Source organism: Gymnoscopelus braueri, assembly GCF_963280865.1.
Source record: "Gymnoscopelus braueri genome assembly, chromosome: 21".
NCBI lineage: Eukaryota > Metazoa > Chordata > Actinopteri > Myctophiformes > Myctophidae > Gymnoscopelus > Gymnoscopelus braueri.
In genome coordinates, this window is record NC_137623.1 from 43,690,489 (window position 1) to 43,713,878 (window position 23,390).

A 23,390-nucleotide genomic window follows, 5' to 3' on the forward strand; every position below is an offset into this window, starting at 1 on the left:
AGAATTACCAAATTATGTTGTTCAATTATATTTAGCTAATTAAAGTGCTTTAAATACAAGGTAGATTTCATCAGAAAAGTGAACATTCCAATGTGTTTATAATCACACTGCAACTTTTTTACTATTTTTGACAAGCTTTTTTTCCTCTATTATTTTAACAGCTCAGATAGGCACTTTTGGCCATTTTCTTCTATGCAGTTATGTCGTAGTAACTGTGTTCTGACCTGTTGTTTTACACTGCCTCTTTTGTCAAATAAACTGATCTATTCCTACATTTGACCTCTTGTGTTGTGTTATGGTGAACAGCAACGTGTAGCTTATGTGTAAACCTGATATTTAGAGCAGTGTTTCTACAAGTTTTGGGCTTTTCTGCTGAAATCAATATAATCTTGCCTCCTGTCTACATGGACAATGATGACAATATTTTAAACACAAAAATATCATTGAACGACATAATTTGGTAATTCTATACCTTCAAAGAAAGTCTCATTATGAAAGCATTCTGTGAAAAAAGGAAAGCTCACAAGCCGGTAGATGTGCCTTTTTTAAACATACAGACTTGGTGTAGAGGGGAAAAGTTAAACCCACCCACAAAACAAAAACTCACTGTACTTTACACCATTGAGTTTTTCTGGGGTGAGTTTTCCTACCCCCGGGGTGAGTTTTCCTACCCCCGGGGTGAGTGTTCCGGAGTGAGTTTTCTCAGGTCCTGGGGTGAGTTTACCCACCCCCCGGGGTGAGTGTTCCTAGCTCCGGGGTGAGTTTTCCTTTTTGAGTTGGGGTGAGTTGGTTTTGGAGTGAGTCTTCTTGTATTCCTCTACGCTCCTCTTGAGGAATGGGTAAGGATAAGGATAAGGGTGAGAAGCTTCAAGTACATCAGTGTGCACATCACCAACAAGGGCCTGACCTGGACTTTTGGTTTGATTGATTGAATACTGGCTAAAAGGATAACACAAAACAAAAGCCCTGGGGAGTTTCCATTATGGCATATCAGCAACATATAGAATAATAGACCACACCTGTATCTCCTTAGCTAAGGAAATTCAAGGTCTCATGACTCATGCTGCGTTCACAGTCGGGCAGATACAAAGATACACAGATGCACAGCATATTTGTTGCTCTGTTGTTTTGTATCTGTGTTGCTCAACATGGTCATTGTATCTTTGTATCTTTCGTAGCAGCTACAATTAAACGTCGGCTGTTGCTTTGTATCTTCATGTCGCCACTGGCTTCCATTGAAAATGAATGGTAGCAAGTAGCATGTATCTTTGTATCTGGCCCGTGTGAACGCAGCATCCTTTTACTCTGCTCCCCCCAGTCCCCAGAGCATCCTGACAGGGACTATATATATCACTGTCTGGTATGGCAGTGGTTCTCAACCTGTGGGTCAAAATCATTTTTATACTTTCACGTGGAATTAAACGTACACAATTTTACTCTTTCTACTATAACATCAAAATGTATCTAATGTTTCAACTTAGTACTCCTATAAGCGTTTTGACTTTTGCCAATAACATGTATTGAATTAACTAGAAAAAAAGTACCCTTCCTCAGGCGTTTGGCCCCTTCCTACCTGTAAGCCCCCATAAGCCCCCCTACACTGTAGACGAAGACTCCTTGGTATAGCACAGTATAAGGACGGGTGTACCTTTGCTGTGTTGGCACCGAAGTTGTGGAACAAACTCCCTTTGAAGATCAAAGCTGCCCCCACCCTATAGGGACTTCTAAAAACATGCTTAGTGTGACCGAGTGCTTGTTGTCCTAGTCTTCTTTGTCTTGTCCTTTGTTTTTCCTCTTGTCTCTTTCTTTTCTCCTTCTGTGTGCCCCGGGCCAGTGTAATAACTGGAAGAGGGGCGCACTACAAATCCTGAACCTATGACCCTAACCCTAACCACATACCATCCTCTGCCTACCTAAGCCCCCCCCCATAACCCCCTCTGCACCCCTAACCCTACCGCATACCATCCTCTGCCTACCTAAGCCCCCCATAACCCCCTCTGCACCCCTAACCCTAACCACATACTGTCCCATCCTCTGCCTATACCTGTAACCCCCCCAGGGTATATCTGGGGGGATATAAGCAATATCTATACGCGAGGAGGATGCTGGGACAAATAATGCTATGGGCGGATTTCTTTTGTGCCCCGTTTTAATGCTCAGAAAGCTAATGCCCCCTTTATGCCTCAAATATATGTATGTCTGACAGCTTCTAAGCCATGATTTAAGTCCATTCATTCTTAGACTTGGAGCTCAGGCTTCAGTATTGTTTGCCAGCAGTGCCATCTAGTGTTCTATTATTTTTTCTCAATTTAACATTAATCTAACCCCCCCATGTAGAAACGCCTAATGGGAGGGGGAAATAAATACATGAATACATAAACAAACAAACAAACAAATAAATACATAATAATAATAACAAAAAGATTGTTAAAGCCCAAGTGTGAATGTGGAAATGCTCTGAAAACACGTTTGAAGGTTTTTTGTTTAGTTTTTGATAATAATTTGCAGTATAGGCCTAGGCCTAGCCCTGGTTCAGAGCGTAACGCTCTGAACCAGGGCTAGCCTAGGCCTATATAATAATTAAGGCATTTTGTTGCCTGTGTTTATTCCACGGTTTAAAAAAAAAAGGGGGAAAATGGAAATTGTATGGAAATTAATGATTCGTGTTTTGCCCGTAATCTTCTTTTTGTTTTACACAGGAAATAGTTATAATACTTACACACGCTCCCTCCATTCTTTAATGACAAACCCTGAATTTACAGTTATTATACCACGTGTTTACAGTCGATGTCTTTTGTGTTTATGTTTAGGAGGAGGATTATGGTCCTTATGGACATGCTTAGGGACCAGTCGAAATTTACATAAGGGGGGGCATGGAGGAAATGTATGTGCCCTGATCTAAAATGCCATGACCCTCCCTTTGACAAAAAAAAAAATCAATGACCCTCCCCAAGTGATTACAAAAAAAAGAGTAACCCTCCCCGCCTAGAAGTGTCACGATATATTGTGTCACGATATAGCCTATCGTGGTATTAAAATGTGATGATAGGTATTGTCATGATGTCATACTGTATCGTAATATTTTTTTAATTGTTTTTTTAATACAAAAAAAAACACTTTCTTTTTTTTTGCCGGTGAAAGTTAGGAGTTTTTACTGTATGATATGAAATGTAAAGCTTATCATAATCATAGTAATTATTAATCATGTCCTCCATCATATTCAAGGTATTTTGGAGAGAAATGAAACAGACTCCAGTCAGTCACTTTCAGTTTAAAGCACTGCAGAGGGGAGGTGTTGTGTGTCAGCTGATGCTCGTTGACGCTCGTTAATGTGACATGCATCTGCACTCTCAAATAGGCCTACATCTAATCTAAGATTGTATTATACTGTATCTGGTATTATAGATGTTTTTTAGCTGTTGGAAATAACTACGCTGCACTTGGTTGGTAAAGTCCAGATGACAAAAATATGAGGTTTGTGGAATTTATAGTTATGCAGTCTTATATTATATTATATTTGTTATATTAGTGTCTATCTGTCCTCTGAAACAATGGGTTTATAGTTAGTGAGAACTTCACTTCTCCATTAAGCTTGCACAAATGTATTTATTTGTGTGTACAAAGCACTTTGTAATTGTTTCTAACTTGCTTTATAACGTTATTTATAAGATGATGGCCAATGTTGATGATACATGAGAAAAGAACATTAATAATATATCATATCGATACCATGCCCAACATCATGTATCGTATTGTGAAATTCTTGACACCCCTAACCCTCCCCATCAAATACAACATGACATTTAAAACTGATATGTCCAATGTTTTGCTTTCCACATTGATTAGAACATTGCTGTAGTGTAGTCAGTCTTGTTAAATGCACAGTGTATCTGTAGTAGTGGTAGCAGAATGGATAGTGTTCTCATCTTACATGTGGGAAACCCATTGAATCCTGGTCAGATTGAAGAAAGTTGAATATTTGGTAACCAGTAGTTTAAAACTTTTGTCACTCTGCCCTTTTAATTATCAACTACAGTGACTACAACTACACTGTTGCCTACATAAAACAAATTAGGCTATCAATTATGGCCTGATGCTTCTGGTTTTACTTGTGGAGCTAGGCATCTATACACAACTGTCCATATAGATCCACATTAATCACATGCACAGAATTACTTCAAATGATTATGAATATCCAGTTATAGTAGGCCTATTTATAATGCATCTCTCCAATAACGCCTGTTGAAGTTTTGCTTAATTGTTCAACCACCATCGTTAAGACGCTGAATAGATTTGACTGGGTCGTTCACACTCGCTGTGCGTTGATGGCTTGTTAACGACCGTCATTGATTCTAAATAGACAAGGTGTTACTTGATTTGAATTCTTTGTATCCTTTGAAATGGAGAGGGGTCATTGACCACTGTTCTGCTGTACTAAAAAGGTATATAAAAAACGGACTATTTTATCAATTCAAAATTGCATGACCCTCCCTTGGATTCAAAGTAAAATTAGCTGACCCTCCCTTGGACCAAAATTAGAAAGGCATGACCCTCCCCTATTTTCCTCCATACCCCCCCTTATGTAAATTTCGACTGGTCCCTTAGAGAAACAAACAACATTTCATGGACTTGAACATTTTTCACAGGAATGAGGAGGAGGAGGTAGACCCTCTCCATCAGAAATATGAATCATCATCATCGCCATCATCATCATCACGAGCGACGCAGGCGCAACAACTGTAGGAAGCAGCCTTCAGCGGACATACAGCAGCGGTGTGGCAGAGCGAGCAGACCAGAGAGCAGAGAGAGAGAGAGAGCAGACAGTCATTCAGGGAGAAGACAGAGAAGCAGCAGGTCACTGCATGAGGCTCCGGGTAAGTGTCTATAAATGAATGCTATTAACTTTCCCCAGTGTTTTGCGTTTAAAAGAGTGTTTGGCGTTCCAGAAATGGCGTTTTGTTTCACTCACACTCCTGTCATTTTCCAAGCACGTTTTGTAGTCTTATTATTATTTGACTGGTTTATTCCCCCCCCCCCCTCAAGCAGCGGCACTCGAGTTGTCATTGCTATACAGTTACATTATGGCATGATGATGCATGGAATTTTAGCTCTGGTCCATAGCGTTAGAAGGAGTAATCCTTATAACGCTATGTTACTTTTTGAGCAGTTTGCCTGAACAGCCCCCAGTAGCGCAGCCTCTCGTCTCTAGTAAATAATTAAAAAAATACACTTTTTGGCCATAAAAAAAAAGAAAAGGAAGGAATGTTTTTTTTAAATACTCCACTGCGCCCCCTACAGATCTTCTCGATTGAAAAAATCCCATTGACCAGATCTGTAGGGAGCGCAGTGGAGCAAAAAAAACATATTTCCATCCGGTGAAATATTTCCTTTTCTGGCCTAAAAGTTTATTTTAGACGTGAGGTGGGGGGCTCCGAGTGTACCCACTAAGGAAAGTAGGCTTTCCACATCGTAAAACCGTATTTGTTTTGGTAAGTAGCGAAAGTGTAATGTGTATTTCTTACTACAGACGAAAGGCTGCGCAGCCTGCGCTACCGGCGGTGTGCGGGGCCTTCCGGAGCAAACGGCTCGAACGTAACATAGCGTTAAGGAGCGTTGACTCCTAACGCTGTGGACCTGAGCTAGCATGGAATTATACGTGTTGAATCAATGACATCGCTTTATTGTTGGCTTGCCTTGTTTGTTTCCCAGGTGACAGCAGAGAAAATAGGCTTATGATGATGACTGGAAAAACGACGTTGATAGCCTTGGATCAAGAAGACGTTTAGCAAAAGTCAAGACTCGATCAAATACATCTATGACAGTCTTCTTGATCCAAGGCTACGACGATGACCGTGAGACTGACAGACATGAATGACATTGGCAGCTCTCTCGCTCTCTCTCTAGCTGGGGGTTAAAAGTTTGCTGGAAAGGCTAAGTTGTCATTAGAGTTGATATGAACTGTATGATGAAATATTACTCCTCCACAGTCACACTATAGTGACAGTGTTGAGTTAGATTGAATAGAACAGCCACTGGTTCAGACTCTCAAGTGACGATCTGATTTAAGTAGCCACCGACACTGGTCCTTTCTCATGTAATCAGATAGAACAGCTACAGCTGGTTCAGTCTCATGCGTTTGTGAATGACTTTGTGAAGTGATGATGGTCAGATTGAACAAAACAGCCACTGGTTCAGTCTCAAGAATGTGATCTGAATGATGATCTGAATGTGATTTTAATAGCCACTGGTCCAATGATCTCATGTGATCAGATTGAACAGCTACAGCTGGTTCAGTCTCATGTGTTTGTGAAGTAATCAGATGATTGAACTGACACTGCAGATTCAGTCTAATATGGCTATAGTTGCCAACTTGCCATAGCTGTATGATGAAATATTACACCTTCACACTATACTATAGTGGCAGCGTTGAGTCTCTAATGTGATGGTCAGATTGAACAGAACACAGCCACTGGTTCAGTCTCTCAGGTGATGATCTGATTTAAATAGCCACACTGGTCCTTTCTCATGTAATCATATTGAACAGCTACAGCTGGTTCAGTCTCATGTGTTTGTGAAGTGATGATGGTCAGATTGAACAGACTCTGGTTCAGTCCAATATAAGGCTATAGTTGCCATAGAGTTGAGCTGTAGTATGATGAAACATTACTCCGACCTCCACAGTGACAGTGTTGAGTCTCATCATGTGATGATCAGATTGAACAACCTACAGCTGGTTGAGTCTCATGTAAAGTGATGGTGATCAGATTGAACTGCCACTGGTCCAGTCTCATGTGATGATCACATTGAATGGTAACCGGGACAGTGGGCCCCTGAGAACACTAGGCACAATTTAAAATATATATTTAGCATTTTATTTTATTTATACAAACGAGGGGCCATAATATTTCTACCATTGCTACAAAACCTGTGATGGCCAGTAATTTGGGGGATAAACAAGAAGTTGAAGGGTACATTTTGGTCTGATGATGATGTATTGTTATTGTATTGTGCATGTTAAAACCATTTACCAAGTATACATTTATTTTTTATTTATTTTACATTTTGGAGAAAATTATACCGTTTAAACATAAGACATAGATACATGGATATAGCAACAACTAATGTGACAAAGATGCTGTACCGGCTTGAAAGGTACAACAACGTATACCTATATAGGTGTAACAGGTGCGTGAGGTTCTCACAAGATCAGATCAGATTGAACAGCCACACTGGTACTGCATACAGGGAGGCTTGGCGCAAACAAGCTCAGTTCTGTGTAATTTGTATGTTGAATAAATGGCCATCTTGATGTCGGGGCGTCAGGCACTCATTGATTAATCTCTGGCATGACTACAGTGTTGTGTCAAATTTGTTTGAACACAACGAAGCAAAACAAGCTTTTGTATAACGACACACTCTGGAAAAACCCAGTTTGTTTAATCATCGCAGTGTGTGTGTTATACATAAGACATGTTTTGCTTTTGTTGCTTTCAAACAAATTAGACACCCTCAGGGAATTCTGTTTATTCCACTGTGCATTAACATGGATATAGTAGTCCTGTGCTGTTGATATCCGGGCGAATTCCCAGGATTACCATGCCTCTCCTGTGGATAATGGATCTCCGGAGACGGTTATGGTGGGAGGATGAATGTAGGATGTGCCTTCTACAGACAGACAGACAGACAGACAGACAAGCCCTGAGCTTTGTGGAGAAAAAAAAGTATGTGATGATCACTATAATAATGAAATCAAAATATTTCAGTATTGTCAGATTCCGTGATGAATTGTGGAAACACAATTATGTAATCCTTAAAAAACATCCAAACTGCAATTCCAAACTTGCCTGGCTGCAGGTGTCAGTAAAGTGAGATTATGTACACACACATCAGCATGGCTTAGGCCTTATCTCATCTTTATCATCTCAATCACCACTTGGTGTTTGTTTTCAGTCGCTTCACTGGAGGGCTTAATAACTATTGTGAACTGATCTCTATAAAGCAGGTGTCTTCAGCGTTTTTCAGGCCAAGGACCCCTTAGCTGAGAGAGAGATGAAGCAGGGACCCCCACTACATATTAATGGATTCATGTTAAATGTGTGTTTTCAGATATTTAACGACTTAAACCCTGAATACTTTGTAAACTTGACCTTTGGCTCTGTACTTGGTCTGCTCTTTATTTCCCTGTACACCAAACCTCTTCGCCGAAAATAGCCGACGTACAAGCTCACAACGCGGAGCAGACTCGTTGTAAGCTTGTCGATCTGCTATTTTCGGCTAATGTTCCCACGAGAATAGGGTTTCAAGTGATTATGTAAAAATAAAGTCCCTATCACACAAATATTTGGCGGCCTCCCTGCAGTATCTCTGAGGACCCCCCAGGGGTCCTGGACCCCCGTTGAAGACCCCTGCTATAAAGACATCTTGGTAAAAATGAATAAATAGATGTATCTCAATGCGCTATAAACAGCTGAATAGACTGGCTCAGGTTGTCATCCTGAAGTGCAGAACAAGGCAAAGGAAGGACAAGAGGAAGATAACGGCCCCCCGTTTAAGCTTTCTTATCTGGGCCTTTTGTAACTCTGTTTATTTTACCTTGCAGTTTCCCTCTGCAAATGCATAGAGTCAGCATTGTATCCATCATCATGACAAACCTTTTACTTTGCAAGAAAAAAGCAAAGGTTCAAGGTTTTTTTACGTGCATAGCATGCATGATATGTTGAAACAGAGTAAAAATTAATCAAAGTTGCACACTTCTTCTGTCAGGCATTTTGTCATGTAAGGACACCCTTTTCAATTAAGCTAAGGGTCTAATTTGTGTTAGACTTTAAGATTTATTGTGTGCAAGTGGAAATGTTGTTCATAGTAGTGGTGCTAGAAGAAAGGCTATGGTTGTCACCAAAATCAGTAGGGTTCATCCTCCAGGAAGCACAGCGAATTCTATGGCAATCCAGACAGTGGTAAATAAGTAAGCCTTGCTGAGCCATGTGGCCCATAGGGCCTATCTCCTGTTTCTGTAGCGTGAGGCAGCTTGATGTACTAGTACACCCCCTGGCCTGGACATGACACATGAGGTAGAAGTACACCCCCTGGCCTAGACATGAGGTAGAAGTACACCCCCTGGCCTAGACATGAGGTAGAAGTACACCCCCTGGCCTAGACATGATGTAGATAGAAGTACATCCCTGGACATGATGCTAGTATGTCACAGGGACTTTTCCCCCCAATCCAACCCTTGATGCCGAGTGCCAAGCAGGGAGGCATTGGCTCCCATTTTTATAGTCTTTGGTACGACTTGGCTGAAGCCAGTAGGTTTCAGGATATTTTCTTTGGAACCAAAATATTGGACGGACAAATCGTCTGAACCATAGACATATAAAGGTAGACGCCTCCTCTGGCTCTGAAGCGTCTGTATGGCGGGCGCGCTTCCGCTTCCCAAGCTTCCTTGGGGGGGCAGCTGGAAATTTCCGCGTGCGTCACAGAAGGGGGCGTTCAGTAGGCCAATGAGAGGCAGGTGGGGGCGGGACAACTAGATTAAGTCCTGGAAAAGACGCGCTGTGATTGGCCAGTGCCCGTTCCCCCCATTTCCGGGGGGAACGGGCACTGGCCAATCACAGCGCGTATGGCGGCCACCATACGATACAGGTCGCTCCAACGAACTGCAGAGGCCAATGAGGTATCTAGGTTTCTATATCTATGGTCTGAACAACATTGGCATTTGGCACCCTTAGAGCTACCCTGTTAAATGCTAACTGGTCAAATGTCGTATGTACCAGCAGCAACTGTTGTCAAAAGTGTTAAGTTTCCTCCCCCACTACTACTACGCCGCCTCAGCAAATGATTCCGTAGAGATGTATCTCATTGTCCCCCTTCTGCAGTGTTTGATGGGTTTGCTGTAACCTAGAAAGGCAGAGCCATTAGCCAGCTAAGTGGTGTTTAATTACCGTAAGCACTCTGTCAGAAGTAGAACACATTGCATGACCCACTGCTCAGGCTACGATTGTCACACACTAAAACCCCATTAAACTGCGTACATGCGTTCTGATTGGTACATCTAATTATACTGACCCACACAAGTGCATTGTTGGTTGTACCAGCTGACCTCTCTCTCCATCTCCCCCCCCCTCCTTGTTTTATAGCCCCCCCCCCCCCCCCCCCGAGGGCAACACTTCCCTCTTTTCCTTTTCACATTCTGTGAATGCTGATAAAACTGGACTGGGCTTATTTAGGCCTAAATCACGTTCCACAGTCCAAGGCCATCTCACTTCTCTCTGCACCCATTGTGTTTCTCATCTGTCTTGAAGATCAGTGTTACTTGGAACAAAATATGGAAGGTTCAGTGTTCAGTCACATTCATGTAAGAAAAGAAAAAATGCTACATTTCAACATTGCAAATCTAAGCTCTGGAAAAGAGACTGTGCATGCTTGGCCTGTCGACTGTTTTCCTGCAAATTTAATTTGAAATTCATGGGAGATTTAACCCATTCAATCCGGGAAAGCATCTGTCATTTTACGATTTCTTTGGCTGTTGAAAAACAGCAGATATACAAGCTCATAGCGCGGCTTGATCTATTGCGGCTTGATCTATTTTTGAAAAATGTGTTTAAATCTTTGAATATATATATATGTTTTAAAGCACATTTTTAACTTCCATCTGTGCTTTGGGGGGTCCCTGGAACAACATATTTTTAGATGGGTGTCCCTGGCACCACTGATATAGCAACATACTGTTAGGATTTAGAAAACATTTTTAGATATGTATTTGGCCCCCATCTCAAAACATTTAGTTTCAGTGCCCCCCCCCCCCCATGAAGCAAAGATTTGAGTTACAAATGTTCGCTTTAAATATATATTCAAAGATTTGCAAAAATGTTCATGATTTTTCAAAAATAGCAGATCTACAAGCTCATAGCGCCATGAGCTTGTAGATCTGCTATTTTTGGATAGTCAAAGAAATCTTAATATGACACGTGCGACCGGGAACGATGCGTACCCGGTCTTAATGGATCAATTCATACATTTTCCTCCTCATTGATGGAATGACATTGAGCTTTTTCCCTAAGGTAGGGCACAGTCAACCGCGCCGCACAATGACGGTGCATTATTTGCAAGGAAATGGATAAATGACCCGTTTGTATTTGAGGCCTGGTGTTGGATTTCAGGCCTATTGTGCATGTTCTGAGGGACCCAGGGTATAATTGGGATGTTTCTTTTTTTCCCACCCTCGTCTAGACTTCTTCTCACTGGACCAAACGCTTCGTATTTACCATATTTTTTGTGAGAGTTTGCTCGTACCCTTTGTGCTGCCGGTGCAACCTAAGATGCCTGGGCTGTAGTGTTGACCAAAAGTAACACGCCTTACTTGTTCTCACGCAGGATACAGGTAAATGGACCACACATTTTTGCCTCCAAGCTACAGTAGTCTTATTATCCTGTTTTTTAACAACTTTAAGCCTGTCATCCCTATTTTAGGCATGTCATTGTAGGCAAACGGTATTTTTTTTGAAAAATCTAAATCATAAAAAAAAACTACAAGCTTGTAGATAAGCTATATATATATATATTTGTTTGGGGCTTTATAGATCACAGTAGAGACACGCAGCAAAGATCGTCTGTATCGGGATTCGAACCTGCGGTCCGGGCCGATAAGCTATTTTTTATTGTATATATTTTTTTAATGGTGCCTAAGTGGTTAAAGAATCCATCGTCTCTGTCTGATGGAAACCTCTTATGTCCAAAACCGTTACTTTTCAGGATTCAAAAAAGGAAAAAAGCAGATCAACGAGCTCAAAACCTGCCGTGTTGTGGCGCATTTTGAGCTTGTAGATCTGCTATTTTGGATACTTTAGTGTTTAGTGTGACGCTGCTGTAGTATGATTAAGTATGGCATTAATTTATGAAATAACACGAAAAGTTTAAATATGGAGATGGGAGGTTTTTGCCTGACAACAACGATATATTTGAGAGGTGTGTTCATGCTGCCATACTGTAGTTGTAGTGAAGAGAGTTACAGTATGTGAACTGCACAGGCAAAATGTCTGTTAATTTTACATGATGACACAATAATCAGCTGAGGAGATTATGTAATGTGTGACGATGAGTAATCTGCTTGAAACGGGCCATGAAAGACCGATGTCGTTTCACTGCTACAGGTGGCCTGGACTTCTGTTTGATAGATGATTGTTCCAGACCATTTGGGTATTAACTGAAAAGCCTTTGGCCTGCACCAGAATTGAGTTAAAATGATTGTAATCTGTTATTCTTGTAAGGCCTGTGGATTGTGGTCTTATAAACAAACAAACAAACAAACCAATGGCAACTTAAGGCAGGCAAGCATTTACTTTTGTGTCCTAACCAGAGCCTCAGTGAATGCCAGGATTAAGACAGAACGCAGACAGTGAGCCAATGTTTTTTAAAGCTTATTAAATTGCCTACTGTAGACACTATACAAACATGTCTATGATGACTAAATATTTTATTTCTAGACTTATTTTCCTGAAGTAGTAGAAGGGTTGGAGGTAGTCATTATGAAAATATAGCCTATTTTGCGAATGATGTTTAACAGTTGTCCTTTCCTCGATACATGCAAAATTGCCAAGCACATGGTCTCTAGTCTAGACCATTTGAGAATGCTTTTCTCAAATATGCATTTTATATTCTGAAGCTTTAATTCAGCCTTGTAGTACATTTCTGTATTTAGAACATTTTATTCATTGTTTACATTGAATAAATAACTACCCCCCCCCCCCCCCCCCCACCAAAATAGCTTTTCCTTGTAAATCTACACAGCAGGAATCTACCATTCAATGCTGTCGGGCTGCGCAAACTTTTCAATAGTCTTTCTTCTTTGCCTCTGTGGTATAGAAGGCCAGAGTGGTGATTGCGTTTGCCTTTTCTGGATGAGAGGAACAATGGGCAAGCATTATTTAAGCTGCCAGGACTTCCATGGTCCTCGGTTGCCCTTTATATCCCTCTGTACCCCCAAAAAACAGGTGCTGCCCTAATAGCTAACACAACCAGAATGGAATAACCGCTGCTGTCCGACGCCTTCAAGGACGCAAGAGATGGATGAATACATGGAAAGAGAGCGAGAGAGGGAGGGAGGGATGTGCATATCTACATTGACTGCAGCTGTTGGCTTCTTTGTGATGCTGGAAGCGTTCCAGTAACTATGTGTACAAAACTTAACACAGTCATGCTGAAGTCCTGGTCCTAGGCCAACCGCCCCTTCCCCTAATAGTGAATAGCTGTGAAGAGACGAGGCCCCTCCTCGCCTCTTGCTGCACAGACGACGTCTCTGCACGCTGAATGGTTCAGGTCTGGACCTGGCAACCGAAACTGGCACCGGGCAAGTTCCAAAACTATAGGGCTACTTCTGACCAAAGAAAGAGCTGTCAGCAACGAGAGACAGAACTATCAACACACACCACAGCCAGATATCCATAGAGATCAGCTGCTCGTAGCTAGATCTACACACACGCTGATCAAGCCTCAGGAGACGCCGGTGGGGGCAAGTTCACTGATCAAGGCTGTGTGGTGAGTTTCTGACATCTGAGTGCTTGGCAGAGTGTGGAATGTTGGTATGCTAGCAATGCAGCAACAATTGTGGCTTAAATAATATTACAAATGTGATTTGATCTTTATTTATGAATGTATTCAGTTATTTATCTGAATAATGGAACAAAATATATTTTTTTATAGCACTGTCATCTTTTGTTACTGCTATATCAGCCGTAGTCATTTAATTGTTAGACATAAAAGAGATATGCGAGCGCTGCGTGGGTCCTTATTATAGCAGAGATCAGGTGCTCTTTTGGAGAGGTTTATCAAATGGCAAACAGATTTTAAGTTCCTTTCCTTGTGTAGGTAGGAAATTCGGGTGAGCTTAAAAAGAGTCCAAGGGTGCACAGTTAAGTTGAAGCAGTTTAATCCATTAAGACCGGAAACGCATCTGTGTCATTTTAGATGTCTTGGCTATTCAAAAAAAGCAGATATACAAGCTCTCCAAAATAATGGGCCGGGCCGAGCCTCAGGAAGAAAAGAAAATCTATTACCCCCTAAAAATAAATTTCATAAATTTCAACTGCCCCTAGCGGCCTAACGGTAAGGCCGACGGGAATGGCAGTGGATGTGGCTCAAAATGAACTTTACTCGGGTATCTAGTTTGTCGCGTCCGACCTTCCTAGCCCGTGTTATTAAAGAAAAATGGACAACAATGGCCAAAACTTCGATCGAAAGTGGCCATTTTCACGATGTTTTGGCCATCATCTCTGGAACGGAAGGTCCAATCTGCTCAGTTCAAAGCTTGTTGGATGCGTGACTTTGAGGACAGCACATACTGACACCTTTTTCGGGCCTAAAAGTATGGTAATTGTTCGGGCCGAGCCTCGGGCCGGCCCAGTAGGGCCCAGTTATGGCCGGGCCTTAATTCTCAGGCCCGTTGAGAACTCTAGCTCACAGAGCCTTCATCAGGGTCCACTGAAGATTGAAATGTATTAGATGCATTGATGCATTGTGGCAATATTAAAGTATTTTATCATTGCAGAACCGAAAAGCACTCTGTTTCTCTGTGTTTGTGTCAGGTGACTGTATTTTCCTTGCTGTTGACTAAATACATTTGTCCAAGAAGATCTAGAAGACTTGTTTTTAGAAGGATGAGCAAATAGGGCGTCAACAAAAGGATGAGCAAATGGGGTGTAAAAAAAAAAGGATGAGCAATTAGGGCGTAAAAAGAAGGATGGGTAAATAGGCTGTCAAAAAACACTTGACACTTAAAATAGAAGTGTGATTTCTAGACAGAAGGTGTTATTTTTTAAAACAAACCTACTGTTAAGTTTTAAATGATTTATTCACTTTCTTTTCCATCTATATATTGTGAAAATGAACAGTATTTTGAACTGTATGCTTATGTTAGTCTGGATTGAATGCAGAGGATACTTCAGTTACACCCCCCTACAGAAAAAGGAATTCCACATGCAAACACAGGCAAGTGCTGCTAGCCTGGAAGTGACCGGGCTCTGACTCTCTGACCTAATTTAATTAGAGACAGTGCACAATAGAGGAAAGATTTGCAGTGGTGGAAAAAGTACTACATTTTGTTACTGAGTAAAAGTATCAATACCACAATGTAGAAATACTTTGTCACAAGTGAAAGTCCGGTATCTTACTTGAGTTAAAGTACTTTACTTGAGTAAAAGTACAAACATATTGGCATTCAAATCTACTTAAAGTACTCATTATGCAGAATGTCCCATTTCACAAGTTTTCAAATGTATAAAATGTATACAAAGTAAATGCAGGTCTACAAGAACTTGTAGATCTGCTATTTTCAAATAGACAAAGTTTAAATGGGGCTGAAGTGGTTAATGTATGTTTTGTAACGATAATCAAAAGCGTTCAAATAATTGCAGTGGCGTAAAAGTACAATATTTGCCTCTGAGATGTAGTGGAGTAAAAGTATTAAAAATTGGAAAATACTCAAGTACAATTGTTTTTGGTACTTTACTTAAGTACAGTACTTGTCAGTACATATACTTAGTTACTTTCCACCACTGAAGATGAGCAAACGTTTCCATATTGTGCGGGTGAAGCTATAATATGCAATAGTCGTGCTGTCTGTTGGTCATAGTTAAAAAAAGGAAATAACTCTGAAGATCCCCCTCTGCCCTGTTAATTCTTTTTATAGTAGAGCACCCTGGGTGGGTGGGGTGCATGGGTATTTCTATTATCAGAGCATACTAGTTGTGTGTGTGCATGGATATTGATGTTATCAGAACAACATTGGCACGGAGGAAAACCCCCAAAGCTTTGTAGTGGGATACAGTTTTAGCTCCTTGTGGCTTTGGCCGTGTGTCTATTACCCCGCAAGACTTGCATGTGACTCTGTCGTGTGCACGCACACCCCCAGTGACAAACAACACACATGCACACACACACACCCCTCACCACAGTCATTTCTTTAGCTGTAAAGAATGCCATAAGCTGATTTGGAATGTTTGATTATTTGGCCAACTGGTAAGCAACACATTTTGGATCACGGGACTTGCTTTTTTGTTTGAGCGAAAACACAATTAATCCGAGGGCTTTGATGACTTTGTGTTGGTGCTGAACCATTCTGATCCCTGTGCATGACTGATAAGATTTCCAAGTGTTGACGTGATTCGGCATGGTCAAAGAGACAAGGACACCATGCCAGTTCATCTTTTTAAAGAAAATATGAAATAAAATAAATGTGTTTAAAGGGCAGTGGTTCTCAACCTTTTCAGGCCTCAGCCCCCCCCCCCAAATCATATTTGAACTGGGGACCCCTCAAAATAATCACTTTTGACTGGGGACCCCCCACCCTGACAAGCACTTGGATATGTCAGAGTTGATGCATTCAGTGACTCTAAATATTGCGAAAATAGCAGAATCTTATCCAAAGAATATCACTTAACCCTACCTTAAGTGTGACTTCAAGATGTATTGTCATGGTTCATTCGGAATGCAGTGATAAAATTAGGTTAAAGCAACCATGCAAGGTGGCACCGCACCTGCTAATCGGATGGGTTCTGTGTCTTGCTTAACACATTGAATGCCAAAAACGGTCCGGACCGTTTTTGAGGATCCAAACGAGAAGTGCCGAAAACGGTCCGGACCGTTTTTGACCCAATTCTATTTTTATACATGTGGGCCACGTGGGGCGCTAAAACGAAACTTTGACATCACCCAAGCAGTTTCTGAGAAGAAGAGGCTGGATCTGGCTCCATGTCAAAAATCCTTCCGGTCGGCGTTTTCAATGTTATCTCCTTGACTAAAAGCTTAATATCTCCATTTCTTTTTAATCTGGTGGAAACGAGCCGTTTTCGATCGGCGATCACGCTGCAATGGAGGATCGCGTTAGAAATATTATTGTTCCAGGCGTTAGTCGGGACCATCCGCCGTCTCGCACGCACGCTTTGTTTACATGCACTTCCGCGTCGGGGCTTCCACAGCACGAAACGTATAACGCAAGTGGATGGAAGAAATGCAGGCACTCAACGTATAATATTTTAATAAACCTCTGGCACCCAATGTGTTAAGGACACTTCGGACTCAGGAGGAGTCGGGGGGGATCAAACCAGCTGCTGTACTGTACCTCTGATGCACTGCCGTTACAGTTGAGGCCACATTTACTAATTTGTTTGCTGCTCATGTCATGCTGCTGTGATTACAGATTAGCAACAGTTCAGGTGCTGCACACACATCCAAGAATTGCGGCGATGGTTGCTGGATAAAAAGTAGCACATGTAGAGGAGAGAGAAGTCCGCAAACCATCTTAAATGCTCCCATATATTTATTCAAGGCAGACGCTACACAGATTTCACAGATTGTATTGAAGGGATAGCCCATTTGAGATGCAGCATCTAATTTTCGAGAGGGTTCATAAAAACATGAATAACTAGAAAAAGTGCTCCTCGGAGCACAGGTCTCCGCCAGGTCAGGTAGGTTATTGTGGGGCAGCAATGTTCGGAATTAGCCAATCAGGATGGAATATGAAAAATCGGACGGAACCATCTTGATCACTTGACTATATGTGTACCGATTTGCATGATGTTTGAATTTGTAGGAGTAATATAAAAGAGAAAAGTGTTGCAAAATTGGCCTCCTGGTGGCGCTATAATAGGGCAATGTTAAAAGGGTGGCATTTGTTCTTCAATGTAGTGCGAATCTGCGTGCAAAGTGTCACCGCAATCGGACGCTGCATTCATGATTTGTGGCATTTTGTTCAAAACGGGCCACTCCTGCAAACTTTAGATGTCAATGTTAGCCAATCAGGATGTAATATGAAAATTTTAAAAGATCCATCGTGATCACATGACTATAGAGATCATGTGTACCGATGTGCGTGAAATTTGGATAAATTCTGAAGGCTTAATATAAAAAAATGAGTTTTACATAAGTCGGCCTCCTGGTGGCGCTATGAAAGGCAAATGTGAAAAATGCAGGGCAGTTGTTTTTCCTTGACCTCTAGGGAGTGTGCGTGCAAAGTTTCATGCAGATCGGTGCAGTTATAGTTAAAAACACAAATCGTCCATTTATAGCGCCACCATGAGGCTGATTTGAACATTTTCAAGTGGCATTTCTTCCTCGGCCTAGTGGGAATGTGCGTGTGAAATCTCATGGAAATCGCAAGCTGCGTTCATGATTTGAGGCATTTTGTTGAAAACGGAGCAATCCTGCAAACTTTGGAAGCCAACCTTAGCCAATCAGGATGAAATATGGAAAATTGGACAGATCCGTGTTGATCACATGACTATAGAAATACTGTGTACTGATTTGCGTGATGTTTGGATAAAATCTGTAGGAGTACTGTCAAGAAATGTGTTTTGCAAAAAGCGGCCTCCTGGTGGCGCTATAAAAGGCTAATTTGAAAAATTTGGGGCAGAGGTTCTGCTTTGGCATCCAGGGAGTGTGTGTGCACAGTTTCACTGCGATCAAGCCAACGGTGCCAGAGATTAGCTGTACACAAAATGACAGAATGACGGACGGACGGACGGACGGACACACACACGGACAGGGGGAAAAACATACTCTCTCGCCATGCCTTTCGGCCTGGCGGAGACAATAATAAACATTATTTGTGTAGCACCTTTCATGACATCAAATGCAGGCCAAAGTGCTTTACATTTAAAAAAAAACATCACTACATCACTAGAAGGATTACAGACTCTAAACCTATCTCTCTGTCTTAGGCCTATCTACAGGGAACCACACAGAGTACCTCTCACCTACAGACTCTACCTATTGAAAGATATACTAAATCTACTTTTACAGGGAACCACAGACTGTTAAATCTATAGGGAGCCACAGAGGCTCGAACTTAAACCGGAGCCGCAAGGCTCAACCATAAACCTATAGACGAATCCACAGACGCGCTGCCTGTAGGCAGCCATAGTGCGGTGTCAACGCTCCACACCGCAGCAATGGCCACCTACAGGCAGCGCGTCTGTGGATTCGTCTATAGAGAGCCACAATGCTCAAACTTGACCTATAGGAGCCACCAAAAGGCTCAAACATAAACAACAGACATAGATACATACAATACAAGTATACAGATGCATTCATACACAGATAGCTGGCTCACCCACCCCACCAACCACCACACCATCTGCTGTTAAACAATAGAATAGAAAGAAGGGTACAGTAAATACATCAGTGTTTTTATCCCTTCAAGTCTGTTTAGAAGCATAAAACAAGATGTGAATATAGGGAAGTCCTGAAGCGACAGAAGGATGTAATGGATCTAAGAGAGGGAGGAAGGGAGGAAGATTATTCCAATCAATTGGAGCTTTGTAGCAGAATGTCCAATTTTTTTTTTTAATATTTGTGGGCCAACAAAGTAAGGGTATTGCAGGTGTCTAAGTGGATTTGATGATGTTGTAGATGGAACTAAATAAGAAGGGCAACTAAAGTAAACTAATTTAAAAATCAATTGAAACCAATTGCCTTGAGGCTGCAGCCAATTGAGCGAGTTGTACGTGAGTCAGTGATGAGTTCCATATGGACAGATGGACACCTCACCTTATATAATGAGTTGTATAAAACATTAAGAGGCTTAAGATGAGTGGTGTTCTGATACACGGTATCAGCATAATCTATAATGGGAAGTAGCACTTATGAGAGCTTATTCTTTTCCCATCTTGAAATGAAAAACAATTAATTGAACGGTAGAGTGAACTCGGGCAACCATGTTTTTTTAAATAATAAAGTTAGTTTTATCTCCTCCACACGTGATTACAGATTAGTTCATCCCCTGCAAAGGATTAACTATATGCTGTGAATGTCCTGTGCATATTTGTAAACTTAAACACACAAAAACAAATGGCATTTTTCACCGTCACACACTGTAGACCAAGTAACCGCCGGTGTAGAGGAGAGGTGACGCCGCCGGTCAAAGTTCTTTCCAGATAATATGCAATTATAATGTTATGTTAATTCTGTCCTGGAGTGCAGTTAATTTGAATTTAACCTGACTAAAGTGCCAAGGATCTGCAATGCTGCTGCAGAACGCTTCCCTGTTATTTTTGACGAACGTTCGCCTATTATGACATGCCCAGAATAGGAATGCCAGGGTTCATGTGGTTTAATTGCCCTGTTAAGAAATTGACCACTGTGGGGCAACAAACAATACACAACCTAAAGCCCTTTAAACTCTTCCCTGATACAACTTAGTGTGGTTTTCACAAGACATGGACTTAAGTCCTCCATTGGACAAAAGGAGGAAAGGTGACATGCGTCATTGCATGTACTGTCTAGTAGGTCGTCTTGTAACCATTGTTTACCATTTGAAATGAACGGTGTTATTAGGCTCAATGCGCCATTGTTTGAACATGGTGGTTAAACCATTCATTTGTGGCCTGTCTCTTTCATGTTCCCCTCCTCAGCCCCTTATGGCAAAACAATGTACCTTGACAGCTGGTCAACTATTGTCTGTGTGACAAACACGAGTGTCTCTGTCTGTCATTGTCAATGCGACTATATAAGAGTAACAGTGATTTCCTCCTGACATTGGACACATCTCCCACTCATGTTATTATTATTCAGACTGGATGGATATTGATCACTGGGGTAAACATTTTTTTGCTGCTCTTTTTTTTGCACTGTTGTTCAACTATGATGTATTTCTTGTTTCGTTAAAATGCTTAGTTCTGGTTTATGTTTTGTATTTAAACCTTTAAGAACGTGAACGCATCTGTGTCATTTTAGATTTTAGCTATATCCATTATTTTATACTTTGGCTATTAAAAAATAGCAGATCTACAAGCTCATGGCGTGGCACTCGGTGCCGCGCTATGAGCTTGTAGATCTGCTATTTTTTTTAAAGCATGAAAATGTGTGCAAATCTTTGTATGTATGTGTATATATATATATATATATATATATATATATATATAAAATTTCTTTTTAAAAGCGAACATATTTCTTTTTAAAAGCGAACATTTGTAACTCAAATCTTTGCTTCTGGGGGGGTCCCTGGAACATAATATTTTGAGATGTGGTCCAAGGCCAAATGCATATCATTTTGGGTGGTCCATGACATGAAAAAGTTGTGAGAACCACTGATATTAGAGCAACATACAGTACGTTTTTCAGGAAACTGTTAGGATTTTAGAAGACATTTGTAGACGTGTTCCCGGATTGAATGGGTTAACAAACGTTTCAGTAGCAACAGCTTTGTCAATTTGTAGAATTTCCTGACACAAAGTAAAGTGCACGTGTGAGTGAGTGTTGTGTGTGCATGTGCGTGTGAGCAGTACGCTGACTCAGTGACGACGAGGAGTGTGTGTCCATGGAGAGTCACATGGCTACTTGTCATCGGCCTCCGAGAGGAAACATAATCCTGAGAAGGAAGGCTGTGTTATCAGACTGACTGTGCATGTTGGCCTGAGAAGGAGAGTGAGAGCCAACCCTTATTGGCTCCAATAGAGACTCTACCACTACATGCGGCACTGCAGTACATAGTTATCTCTAACCCGTCTTCTTTTCTTCTCTTTTCTTTCCTTTTCTTTGTGTTGTTTGTGTTGTTGCACTCTGACCAGGTCCTGGTCTCTCCTTACACCAGCCTTCAGAATACCTCTGCCATGTCATCGGAGCTTCCTCGGCAGTGAGCACACAAAGGTACAGTAAAAAGTTTACATTATGTTTTTTTATCGACATTAATTGACACTGACCACTTTTTGGCATCTTAACCCCCTCACCGCCCTATAGCTGTTGAAATATTTGTCTTGTCAATTAAATAAACACTAGTGACACTAGTGTTTATTTAATTGATTCATTTGAATTTATTGTCTTAGCCCATTCAAACCGGATCTCAATCTGTCATTTTAGATTTCTTTGGCTATTCAAAAAAAGCAGATGTACAAGCTCATATATCTGCTATTTTTGAAAAATCGTGACATTTTTGAAGAATCTTTGAATATGCATTTTTTAAAGCGAACATTTGTAACTCAAATCTTTGCTTCTGGGGTCCCTAGAACAACATATTTTACAAATGTTCTCTTTAAAAAATATATCTTCCAAGATGAGCAAAAAGTTTCACGATTCTTAAAAAATAGCAGATCTACAAGCTCATAGCTTGTCAAGCTATGAGCTTGTAGAGCTGCTATTTTTGAATAGCCAAAGAAATCTGAAAATGACACACGCGTTCCCGGTCTTAATGGGTTAATGTGAAATGCCTACAAGTCGGGTGAAGGCTTATCAAACATCAGGGTGTTGTTAGGTCAGGTGTTTTTGCTATTGTAGTATCTTTGAAAAGGAAAACAATTGAGCTCAGGTGAGAAGAGGTGACCTGGGCATGAGCCTCAATGACCAGCAAATATTTAACTTCAGTATGAGCAATTCACACAAGTTACACCATAGAAAAGCATTCTTGTTGTTACTGTTTTATTTTATTTTATGTGTATTATCTTTGTACACATTAGTCTTGATTTACGTTTGGTTTGTATCATGTTTGCTTTGGCAATGTAAACGTACGTTTTCTCATGCCAGTAAAGCCCCTTTGAATTGAGTTTGGTTGGGTTTGCCCACTAGCATTTCAATGGTCCCGGCATCCTTCCTCAGTGTCGCATAAAATACCAATTTAGAGCCTTTACGATGGCTTTAGTGCTGTTTGCAATTCAAGATGAACTGTTTATAGTGACTGACTTTGTTTGATTTTTTTTTTTTTTTACTTAAACCACTCTCTGTCCAGCCAAATTCTTATACATGTTTTTTTCTTCCAGTCAAGTTTGTTATTCACATTGAACCTTGTAATTATATCACATTGCCGATAGTGGTATCCCTTCTTTGAATTGTAGACAGTGTGGAATGTTATATTGCATCATTTGAAGTAAATTAAAAAACACCAAGGCCACAAAATAAGGCTGCAACGCAAATAAAACTGCGAGTGTTTAAGAAAGAACAGAACAGAAAAACAAACAATCACCTTGGAAAATTCATTTGGTGACGTACAGTACAAACACGGCAGTGCTCGACACGAAAGATGAATCACTCATCTGTCTGCCTTTTTATAAACCTAACCAAGTTCTCTAATGAAGTTGAAAAACACTCCTTCCGTCCCTTTCGATGTCCTGCCGTTTGTAAAGTACGGGTCTGTCTGTGTGGCTGCTGTGGTTTTGAAATTATATTCCAATGTCTATTTCTGGAGAGGCATTTTCATTTGCCGACAGTTTTACGTTTTATCGGGTCTGTTCTTAAAGTTGGACTTTCTGATAGAAGTTGTAGAATATTGCATGCATTCCGTGGTCTCTGCTTCTCTGCCAAACGGGACGGTTGAAATCCAGCCCGGATGCGGTGGCTCAGCCGATCCCTAGGCTGACTCTGGCTGAGGACCATGCCATGTAAAAAAAAAAGAAAGACGAGTACTGTAAGTG

General features: G+C 41.1%; 2 protein-coding genes across 4 annotated transcripts in view; both read left to right on the plus strand.

Annotated features, from left to right (window-relative positions):
* The first annotated feature begins 4,759 nt into the window (after positions 1–4,759).
* Positions 4,760–23,390, plus strand: part of slc4a2b (solute carrier family 4 member 2b) — an 84,052-nt gene continuing 65,421 nt past the window's right edge. For all 3 annotated transcript variants that reach the window (XM_080417141.1, XM_080417142.1, XM_080417143.1), the window contains exons 1-2: positions 4,760–4,874; positions 21,558–21,636. The gene's annotated coding sequence lies outside the window, so the exon portion shown is untranslated. The remainder of the gene's footprint in view (positions 4,875–21,557; positions 21,637–23,390) is intronic.
* Positions 21,548–23,390, plus strand: part of LOC308076720 (B-type lectin plumieribetin-like) — an 87,557-nt gene continuing 85,714 nt past the window's right edge. The window contains exon 1 of the mRNA XM_080417158.1: positions 21,548–21,551. The gene's annotated coding sequence lies outside the window, so the exon portion shown is untranslated. The remainder of the gene's footprint in view (positions 21,552–23,390) is intronic.